The 10,843-nt window shown below is 31.6% G+C and overlaps 1 long non-coding RNA gene across 1 annotated transcript; it reads left to right on the top strand.

Annotated features, from left to right (window-relative positions):
- The first annotated feature begins 1,616 nt into the window (after positions 1-1,616).
- On the top strand, positions 1,617-3,191 carry LOC121221173 (uncharacterized). The gene is made up of 2 exons (XR_005918669.1): positions 1,617-1,985; positions 2,553-3,191. It is a non-coding gene; the product is annotated as an uncharacterized lncRNA (long non-coding RNA).
- Positions 3,192-10,843: the final 7,652 nt, after the last annotated feature.

Below are 10,843 nucleotides of genomic sequence, written 5' to 3'. Positions count from 1 at the left end.
TTCATTTTGAGCAATTTAATTTCTTCTTTTATGTTTTTTAACTTTTTTTTGTTTATTTTCCATTCTATTCTGCTTCTCCCTCCCTATATTTTCCTCCCTTTTTCATTTCTTTTAACATAGTTTTTCTTTGTTTTCCATTTGTTAAAATTAGTCCCTATACTTTTATTTTGGTATTGGGTATTTCCTGCACTTTCTGTTTAATCTTCCTTTTGATTAGTTTTTAATATGTTTTCAGTTTAGGGTGACAATTTTGTACTGATCTTCAATGAAAACCCAAAATAAAAATTATTTTTTTCTTAATCTTTTTTTGCTTATTATAGACAATTGTGAATTGCGGTTTCTGATATTTTATAGTTATTGTTGAAGCTATACAAAGGATCCAAAAATAGATTATTTTAGTGATTTTATAGAATTGCTTGGACCTGATATTTCAATGAAGATTCACATGAATCTGGTTAACCCTTTTGATCTCATTAGGGTTAGCTTAGTTTCTTGTTATTGGCATCAATTTGGTAAGCAAATCAATGTCTTTGGTATAATTTAGCTTGGTGTTCTATTATAAATAGTAGAAGAATCGATATTGGTTATTTCAATAGGATCAATTTTATTCATCTTACAGTGATTGAAAACAATCTTTGGTTTACAAAGAGAGTATGTAATCAAAGATATTCGGCTTTAACAAATAAAGAAATAAAAAGAAAAAATTTAATTGTTCACCAAAATAAAAGTATAAGGACTAGTTTTAACAAATGAGAAACATAGAAAAACTACGTTAAAAGAAATGGAGAAAGGAGGAAAATAGAGGGAGAAGCAAAAGAGAACGGAAAATAAAGAAAAAAAAGAAGTTAAAAGAACATAAAAGAAAAGAATTAAATTGCTCAAAACAAAAAGATGTAAGGACCAATTGAATCATTTAACCTAAAATTTTCATTTGAAATGATGATTTAACATGCCACGTCAGCTAACTGTTATACTGTTAACAACAATTAACGGCTCAGTGACTAAAATGTTACAACATGATAACATAAGTGGTTAAAACGTAACATTTCAAACATAAGTGACTAAAATGTAACCTGAAACAAACAAAAGTGACTATTTTAATAGTTTACCAAAAAAATGATATTATTTGATACTTTAATTGTATAAGTAAGTATTATTAAAATCAAATAAAAGTATTAATAAATATTAATTATTAGACAAAACATTATATTAAAGAAGCATTAACAATTATGTAAGTAGGTATTAGTAGAATAAAAATAAAAGTATCAAACATCAAATAAAAATAATTAAGCATATCAAATAATAATGAATAATAATGAAAATAATATATTTTTTCGTTAAGAAATGCAAAATTTTAGCTTTAATCAAAACCATAATTAAATGATTTTTTACACACTAATTAAATGGTAGTATGTGTAATTTAATATAGGTCTAGATTTTAGTTACATGATAATATATATAAATTATCAATAAAATAGTTGTAATTGTAATTACAATTGTAATTATTTTTTATTTTAAATTAATAATTTATTATCGAAAAGAAACATAAAACTTGATTTTTTTTTAAAGAAATTCAGATTGGACTTATTATTAATAATAAAACATAACAACCAAAACAAAGGACCAGAACCAAAACTAAGCAAACCGAAACCAAAGAAACCAAAAGTGTAAACAGAAAGACAAAACAAACCAAAATCGAAGGCCCAAACAAAATTAAAGGTCCAATAAAAGAACAATCTAGAGTAAATGCCACCAACAATTTGCCCAATTAGAAGCTTTTGGCACCGCCCCAACTATTTGTAGTCATTTCACTTTGTTGACGGTTCCCATCCTGAAAGAAGCGTGTTAGACAAAACATTTTTATCAACAGTGTTCCCCACTCTCCCCCTTCTCCCTCGTCGCATCGGAGTACCTTAGTCTGGTTCCTGCTCCCTTTCCATGGTCATCTTCCACTCCACATAAGCAGGGACTCCCCCCCGCACATGGTAAACTATCTTGCCTCGCTTTAAAGTTTTCGTAGCTAAAATATGGGATAAGCCATTAGCCGATCTGGGTGTATATTTGAAATCGATGTGTTGATCTCTATCTGCTAACATCTGAATATCTCGTATATGCACTCCAATCTGTGACTTATCTATTCCTTGGAATTGACATTTCTTTATAATTTCTAATGCATCGCCTTCCATTATTACCTCCGACCACCCCCTTTCCAAACCCGTTTGAGTTTTCCGGACACATGCGAAGGCTTCGGTAGAAAAAACATGAAGAGACCCCCTCGTGAATCTCCGAATAAGAGAGCAATACATGTCCCTCGACATTTTACACAACTATCCTCGATGCCGACTTAAAACGACAGCAGTCGTACGCTCTATCGAAATTAACTTTATTGACTGACCCAGAAGGACCACTCCATTTCACCTCTGTTAATCCTTGTTTAACTCTCCTTTTATCTACTCCCTCTAGTTTAGTACAATAATGGGTAATGAATTGAGCAATATCCTAACCAATAATAAATTTTTTGATCATGAAATCTGGCATTTCTATCACTCTAGATGGCCTAAAGTACAACACAAACTACTCGCCTCTACTGATTCAAGCATACTCTAAATACCCAGGTGAGCCACCCAAAGAAATCCATTTCTGGTTTATTCACAAAAAAACGATAATCCCAATTCTAACCAGACTTCAGCCGAATCGAAATAAGTGGTCCAAATTCTTAGTGCCTCTTCCACATTGGGGACAAGTTACAATAAATACCAGTTTCCTAACTTGCATATGTGCTAGAGTAGGTAAAAAGTTCCAAGAAATCCTCCATAGTGTAATTTTAATTCTAGAAGGGGGGTTTAGGCTCCAAATTTGTTTGTAGAAGTTCTTGTAGTTGGTCTGTAAAGCATAAGCATTAGGATTACAGGGAAAATTTTGTAATAGTTTATAGGCACTATGTGCCGAAAATTCCTCCGAGGGCTCACCATGCCATACAATCGGATCATCGTGAACTTCCATCGCTAAAGGAATATGAAAGATCCTAGCCGCGTCCACTTCCGGGAAGGTATTAACTACTAACTCCTTTTTCCATGTTCTAGTATCAACATTTATAAGATCTACCACTATCAAATTTTACATGCAAGGAATATAACAAGATAATCTATAGTTATTAGGCTCTAGGACCTAAGTGTCCTCATTAATTGAAATTTTTGTGCCCAAGCCTACCCTCCAACAAAGCCCTTTGCACAGAGCTCCCTTTGCAGACCAAATTCTTTTCCACGTATAAGAAGGCATATTACCTAAACCTGCATTAATGAAAACGGTATTAGGAAAATATTTAGCTTTAAGAACATGATAATTAACGAATTCAGGGATTGAATGAGCCTCTGTCATTGTTTCACCAATAATGCAACATTAAAATTAGCTATACTTCGAAGACCCATGTCCCCTTCTTCTTTCAACTGACACATATGCTTCCATTCACTCTAATGTATCCCCCTCCTTCTATACCATTTCTGTCACTAAAACCTCGCCATTAAACTTTCAATTTCCCCAAAAAATAATTTTGGTAGCAAAAAACATGCCATAGCGTATGATGTATGACCTGCAATACAGATTTAATAAATACTTCTTTCCCTCCCTGTGATAATAATCTTGTACTCCACCCTTCAATCCATATTTTAACCCGATCTCTAAGATTCTGGAACAATGCCTTCTTCCTCTTTTCTACCATATTAGGAAGCCCTAAATGATTTTCTAGGTTTAGGGAAAATCGTATTCCCAACATTCTCGAAACTCTTGCCCTATCATTTTTCGACGTGTTCGTACTAAAAAAGACTGAGGATTTATTATAATTCACACATTGACTTGAGCAATACTCATATTCTTTTAGAATGTCTTTCAAAATTGTTGCACCTTTATCAGTCGCCTCACCTAATAAAATACAATCATCAGTGAACAACAAATGTGATATTTGGGGCCCCTCCTATTAGCCTTAGCTCCTCTCAACAAACCCTTCCCATAGCCAATCTCATCAATGCCGAAAGCCCTTCACTAAAAATGAGGAAAATAAAAGGGCTAAGTGGATCACCTTGTTGAAAACCTCTCGTTGGTCGAAAAACTGTCCCACTACTCACATTAACATTTTCCAAGTATGAAACTGAAGATATACACTTCATTATAAGATCCACCTACCCCTTGTCGAAACCCATTTGTAGCATCACTACCTTGAGAAAACCCCACTCCACCCTATCATGTGCTTTGCACATATCCAACTTCAAAGCCATATAGCCTTTTTTACTCATTCGCTTTTGGCGATAAGTGTGCGAAATCTCATAACCAAGAAACACATTGTCAGAAATTAATCGCCCAGGCACAAATGCACTTTGGGCATTATTAATGCAATTTCTGATAAAACCTTGAAGATGATTTGCTAACACTTCTGCTACAATTTTATAAATGATTGTGCATAAACTAAGAGGCTTGAAATTCGCAAGATCGGTAGGATTCATAATTTTAAGAAGTAGGATAATATTAGAGATATTTGTCGATTCAAAATCCATATCGTCATTCAAGATACTTAAGTTGAACTTAGTAACATCGCTCCCAACAACGTGTCAGTATCTTTGGAAAAACATGGCCAAAAAACCATTTATTCTGTGCGCATTGGTTGGACCGATATCCTTCACCAACTCATACCTCATTATCTTTATATTTGGCCATTAGAATCATATTAATTTTTAAAGAAATACTCGCTTATATTGCAAACAAAATGTGAGAAGGATCACCAATCCCATCCGATGAGAATAAAGTTTGAAAATATCTAGTTGTAATTCCCCTAATCTCCTATTCATTGTAGACCTCCTTGCCATCCTCACGCTCCAACCTATTAATGTATTTATGTGCCTGCGAGTAGAAGCAAATTTATGAAAGAAAGTTGCATTTTTGTCCCTCAAACATAACTAGTTAGCACGAGACCTCTATTCCCAATAAGCTTCGTCTTTATCCACCTTCAAGTTAAGTTGAACTGTAGTATCTATGAAATTGGCCAAAATGTCATCGTCCCTGTCCAGCTCCATCATACTATCAAACTTCCTTATAAGATCCCATTTCATACCATCCCGACTATCCTTAATACCTTTTGCCTATACCTTCAAACCGTTTCGCAATCTATCAAGTTTTTCAAAAATCGATCCAAAGGAAGACTCCCATATCCTTTTAATTTCCCATTTTAACGATTCTTCTATCGTGCACCAGGTTTCAAACCAAAATCTCGATTCACCTAATAGAGCCCTCCTATGACTTGTATTCAAAAGTAATGGACAATGGTTCAAGAAGGAATGAGGAAGATGAATGATTCGACCATTTGGAAATAGAAACAACCATTTGCCATTTGCAACCCCTCTATTTAATCTCTTCCTAATGTTCGTCTTCGGTATATTTCCCATTTCCCATGTAAATTATGGCCCTGAATATCCTAAATCCATTAACTGACACTCTCCAAGAACATCTCGAAAGAACTCCATTCTCCTCTCCTCTCTTGGCATGCCTCTAACCTTTTCAAAAGAGTACATGATTTCATTGAAGTCGTCACACACAAACCAAGAAAAGTTTTGATTTTTCTTAAATCTCCGAAGTAAGTGCTACAAACCATTTTTGTCACTAGCAAAGGGTGATCCATAAAACCCAGTGAATCTTCATTCTTTTTCCTCACTATCTACCTTTACCAACACATCTATATGATTCTGAAAAAAGCTTCTTAGATTGACTACAATATCACCTTTCCACGCCAAGCAAAGCCCACCTCTGGAACCTTCTGTCTCAACTTCAATCCCACACATAAAGCCACACCTCCTCTTTATCTTTTCCATACGCTTATCATCAACTTTTGTCTTTATTAAGAAAACCATCTGGGGATTATATTGCTTCAGCACATATCGAAGACTTCAAAGGACCCGTAGGCTCCCCAGTCCATGGACGTTCCAACATATGATTTTCATTGCACCCGGTCGGTTTGCCTTTTGGCAGCCATCGATCTTTTTTTAGTAAGAGCTAAAATGTACTTCGGAGTAACCATCACCAAATCATTAGAATTGAGGCTATCGAAGTCCTAAATTTCAAGTCTTTCCTTTTTATTATCCTCCTTATGCAAAATTAACAAATCAAACTCATTGTCCCCCAACAAATCAAATCTCTTTTTCCCTATTACGCTTTCAACTTTGGATTTGTCATAACATCGATTCCCATTCTCTTTCATTTACTCTGCTTGGGCTTTTGAGACTTACCCTCCTTTGGACTATCAAACCCATCATGGTCTATTGGCCCCAAATCTCATCCTTAATTGGTGGGATTCTATGACCCCCAAAATCCCTAGAATTATGTGCAAAATTAGTAGCTTCCATATCTGCCAAAACCTTCGTAGATCCCCCTCTCACCTCTGTTTGACAATTCGCCACCGTAACTTGGCTGGATGTAACATCCGTACTAAACATGCCCTCCGCCCCATCCACCTCGTCGAAATCTCCCACATATAAGCATTCCATCATCGACTTCTTTGTAGAAGCACCAAATTCTAAACATTCTTTCTGCAACAAGTTTGATTTGTCTTTTAGCGCCAATGAATATGAGAGTTCATCTTCCAGTTTATCCCTTACACCAGTTGGAATCCTATCACATTCCTTTAAACCATGGCCCATTCTTCCACACCAAAAGTAGAAATTTGGCAAATTCTCATACTTAAAAGAAAGCCAAAGTTTTTCTTGATTACCAGTTGAGACAAAGATCCCTCTTCGTAACGGTTTCTGCACATCCAATTGAACTCTCAACCGAAAAAATTCCCCGTTGACTTCTGATCTGATCAACTCTCCAAGATCATATCCAAATCATCCTCGTTCTCAAACAAAATCAAGAATAAATTCTAACTAGCCACTTGGATCTCAAAATTTTTTCTCGTCTTCCAAAAACTCTTGAGTTGAGCACGAAAACTGTCTAGATTATAGGATTTCCTTCTCCATACAGTGTAAATTAATGTCAGACTTTCGCTCGACACCACCAGTGAACTCTTTACAATCAACTAAATAATCTCTTCCTCTAGGAGGAAGATCTCATCCTTCCCCATTTCCAAAAAAGTCACCACCCTACTCCAACCCAACCACAACAATCACTAGTTCTCTGGGACACTAAGAGAGAGCACTCGACTTCTTTACCTGATTCAGAATTCACCAAAAGTAAAAAAAAAAAACATGAATTTTAGGTTTATACTCAATGTTGATAACAAAAATATTATTAATAAAATAATTATAATTATAGTTATATTAATTGTTTTTATAAAATTAAAAAATATGATAAACATTGGTAACGTAAAATATTAGTTTTTAATTAGACTATTTCTTTATCTTAGTTTCTCAAGGGTTTGTATTGGAACAAGCCGATTGGATTAGTTTCAATTACTATTTATCAATAAAAAATTAATCTTTAATTTAATTATAAATATATTTATCTTATTTTACATTTTTAATGTAAATTAAGAAAAAATAAACGTCTATATTATAGATACTATTAAATTACGAATATATTAATATAATGTAAATCTTATGGATTCAAATTCTATGGATTATAATTTTTTTATAACATAATTTAGTTATTATTACATTTAAAATCAAATTATAGACAAAAAATATTAATTTAATTATAAAAATATTAATTTAATTTATCCAATTATATTAATAATTTTATAGATTTAAATTTTTATTAATTAATGATATTTATGATGTGAAATATTAAAAGACATGTATTGATTCTTTTTAATGAATCGATCCGATCACAATTTCAAATATGAAATTCAAAGGGACCAAATAAGATATGATACTCTGAACCATAGAATTATAATAAAATATATGATCAGCCAACATTTATCGAATTTAAAAAAGACTTAGAAAAAATGGTTTCATCCTCTTATTTTCATTTCCCAGACCAAAAGATCCAAAAATCGGGATCCTACTCCATATAGATACAAATGATCCAATGGGAGCAAGAATTTCTAGGAGCATTTGGAACATTTCGTTTATTAGTAGAAGAGCCCCTTTCAAGTAGTGTTTGACCGATTACGTATTAATTAATATTCAAACGATTGGTCTGTGATTATCGACAATTTTTTTGTCTAAGTCACTTCATTTCTTTTTATCCAAGTTAATTAATTTCATATTAATATATTATCATGTAATTATTAATGACTTTTTATTATCACATAACTATTAATATGCTAATAAATTATTTTTTAGTGTCAATCCAAAAGTTTTCCCAAAATCATGCTTTTATATATACTAGTTTCTGATATGACATATGTTGCATGTAAATTTATGTGTTTAATTTTTAATTAATTTTTAAATAAATTATTTTTAATTATTGTTACCTATCATTGATAATAATAATTTCTCTTAATTTTTAAATAATATACAAATTTTGAACTATATAAAAAAAGTAAACTATAATAATAGTTAAACTAAGTTAATCGGTAAAAGATGTAGCAATTATAATAATAGTTCATGATAAAGAGGAAATATATTTAAACTAAATTGATAAATTTTTTTAATAATAATGATTAAAAAATAGTTGTTGAAATTTGTTTTTTTTTTTCAAAACAAACGCACAAAACAGTTTTCACTTGACTAAACAAATAACATATAGGTAAAAATAAATAAACAACACTTTCTTCACATAATATAAACTTATATAAAAGTTTAAAAACATATATCATAATATCTATTACCTCATCATCAATTAATATAATATTTTATTACTCTCTGATGCTATTGTTGTTCGAATATGATTCAATATTACCTTTTCGAAGAATTATAGCCTTATTCTTCATTTTTTTTGTATTATAATTCTAACGGCTAAAAAAGTCTATTTTTATCCCTAATTTGTCTTAAATTCTACTTAATTGAATATGCCTAATTATAGAATGATATTTATAAAGCAAAATTTTAATTTTAATTGGTATATAACTCTAATATTAATTAAGTGATAATTAATATGCTTAGAGTTTTATCCAACTAGTAATTCTATTTTACATCAACAAAGACAATTTTAAAAAATAAAATTAACATAAATTTTTTAAGTCAAATTATTTAACTAATAATTATAATTATCACAAATTTTTTTCTATATTTCATTTTTAAAGTTCTATCCAAGTAATAGCTCTATCCTAAAATTAGTATAATTTTTAACTAATAATCATAAATTAAATTATAATTATTTTTAAAGTTAATCTAGTAATATGTTGAAAAACAAAGGGTTTCGGGTCAGTTTAAAAATTTTTCTAAACTTATGTTTTAATATATGTTATAGACGATAGATATAGATTATAAATCAACTAAATTTAATTATATTTTACTGATTTACTAAAGTAATTACTAAATTAAAGAAAAAATGTTTTTTTTAAAATCGACCTATATTAATTTTTTTATTATATACTAGTTGTCATCATTAACGCCATGTTCCATGTTGTTTTATGCTACATTAGCAATTTGGATCATTTCACAAACGTTATTATTACTTTTACGTACTTGCTTCCATCAATGTTTATTGACATATAGAATAGAATAATTATATACGATTTTCTCAATTCTTAATAATAGAGGGATTAGTTGGATGCTTTTATGGAATAAATATAGAATAGAATAGTTACATATGATTTTGAAAATTTACAGAAGCCATTAATATCTTAAGAAGATTTTACACTTTTAAGAATATAACAATATTTAAGGTTGATATAATGAAATATGTTCGAAAAAAAATTATTTGAGAAATTTTTTTTTTAAATTTATCTATTTATATTATTTTTGGAGAGAGAAAGGAAAACACAAGGCCTTCCAGTATAATCAAGTAATTCGTGTTGTCCATCTCCATCGAAGGCGGTGACCCCGTTACTATAACATGTCACAGAACTAAGGTGTAACAAGTTATACTAACAAGGTCATTGTCTTCAGTGGAGATGTAAAACACAAATTACTTGATTATACTGGAAGACCCTTGCGTTTTCTTTCATCACACTTCTGTATGGGTTTTATAAAGCATACTCCTTTGACGAGGAGAAACTCGTTGTCGTGCCCGAATAACCACCGTCAACTAGGGCCCTAATTATGCTCCATCCTTTGATAGCATAATCTTTGTAAACTTGAAGCCTTAGTTACACTTCAACTTGAGACGATATAATCATCGTCAACTTGGACCTCGAGTTGCGATGCGATCTCGGCTTCTCAAGTGATGGCTTCATACTCATACGACATGTGAAAATTGTAGGCTACTGAGCTTCACGACATCACCGTGAACCTAAATATAACTTAAAACTATGAATATGTCTCCCTCAAAGCGAGAGAGATAAACCTTTAAACCCAGAAATTTCAACACGCAAGAAAAAGAAAAAAAACAATTTAAAGGAGACTAAGATATGTTGGAATAGGGGATGATAATGGCCATTTATATAGGGGATGAAGCGGTGTAAAAAGGGAAAATTTTAAATTTACCCCAGGAATTTTTGGTTGCAATGTATGAAATTTATCCTAGGAATCTTGGATTGTAACACCCCACGCCCGACCCAATCATCAAATTCAAGTATGGACGTCACGAGTCAAACCATTAAAGGTACTAAGCTTTTTTATTTAATTAACTTTGCCATTTGACGAGTACCATTTTGTCAAGCAGTGTACCGATAATTTGAATATATATACTTGAAAAAAATTAAAATGGTACCGCACCACTTTAAAATATTAAAGATATAAGTAAATAGCCCTTGATGACAGCTTAGACAACATCCATAAATCACAAATAAATGATAAGACAACAAGGCTGTTAATCA

The sequence above is a fragment of the Gossypium hirsutum genome, chromosome D09, assembly GCF_007990345.1.
Source record: "Gossypium hirsutum isolate 1008001.06 chromosome D09, Gossypium_hirsutum_v2.1, whole genome shotgun sequence".
In the NCBI taxonomy this organism is placed as follows: Eukaryota; Viridiplantae; Streptophyta; class Magnoliopsida; order Malvales; family Malvaceae; genus Gossypium; species Gossypium hirsutum.
This window is presented reverse-complemented; position numbering and strand designations above follow the sequence as displayed.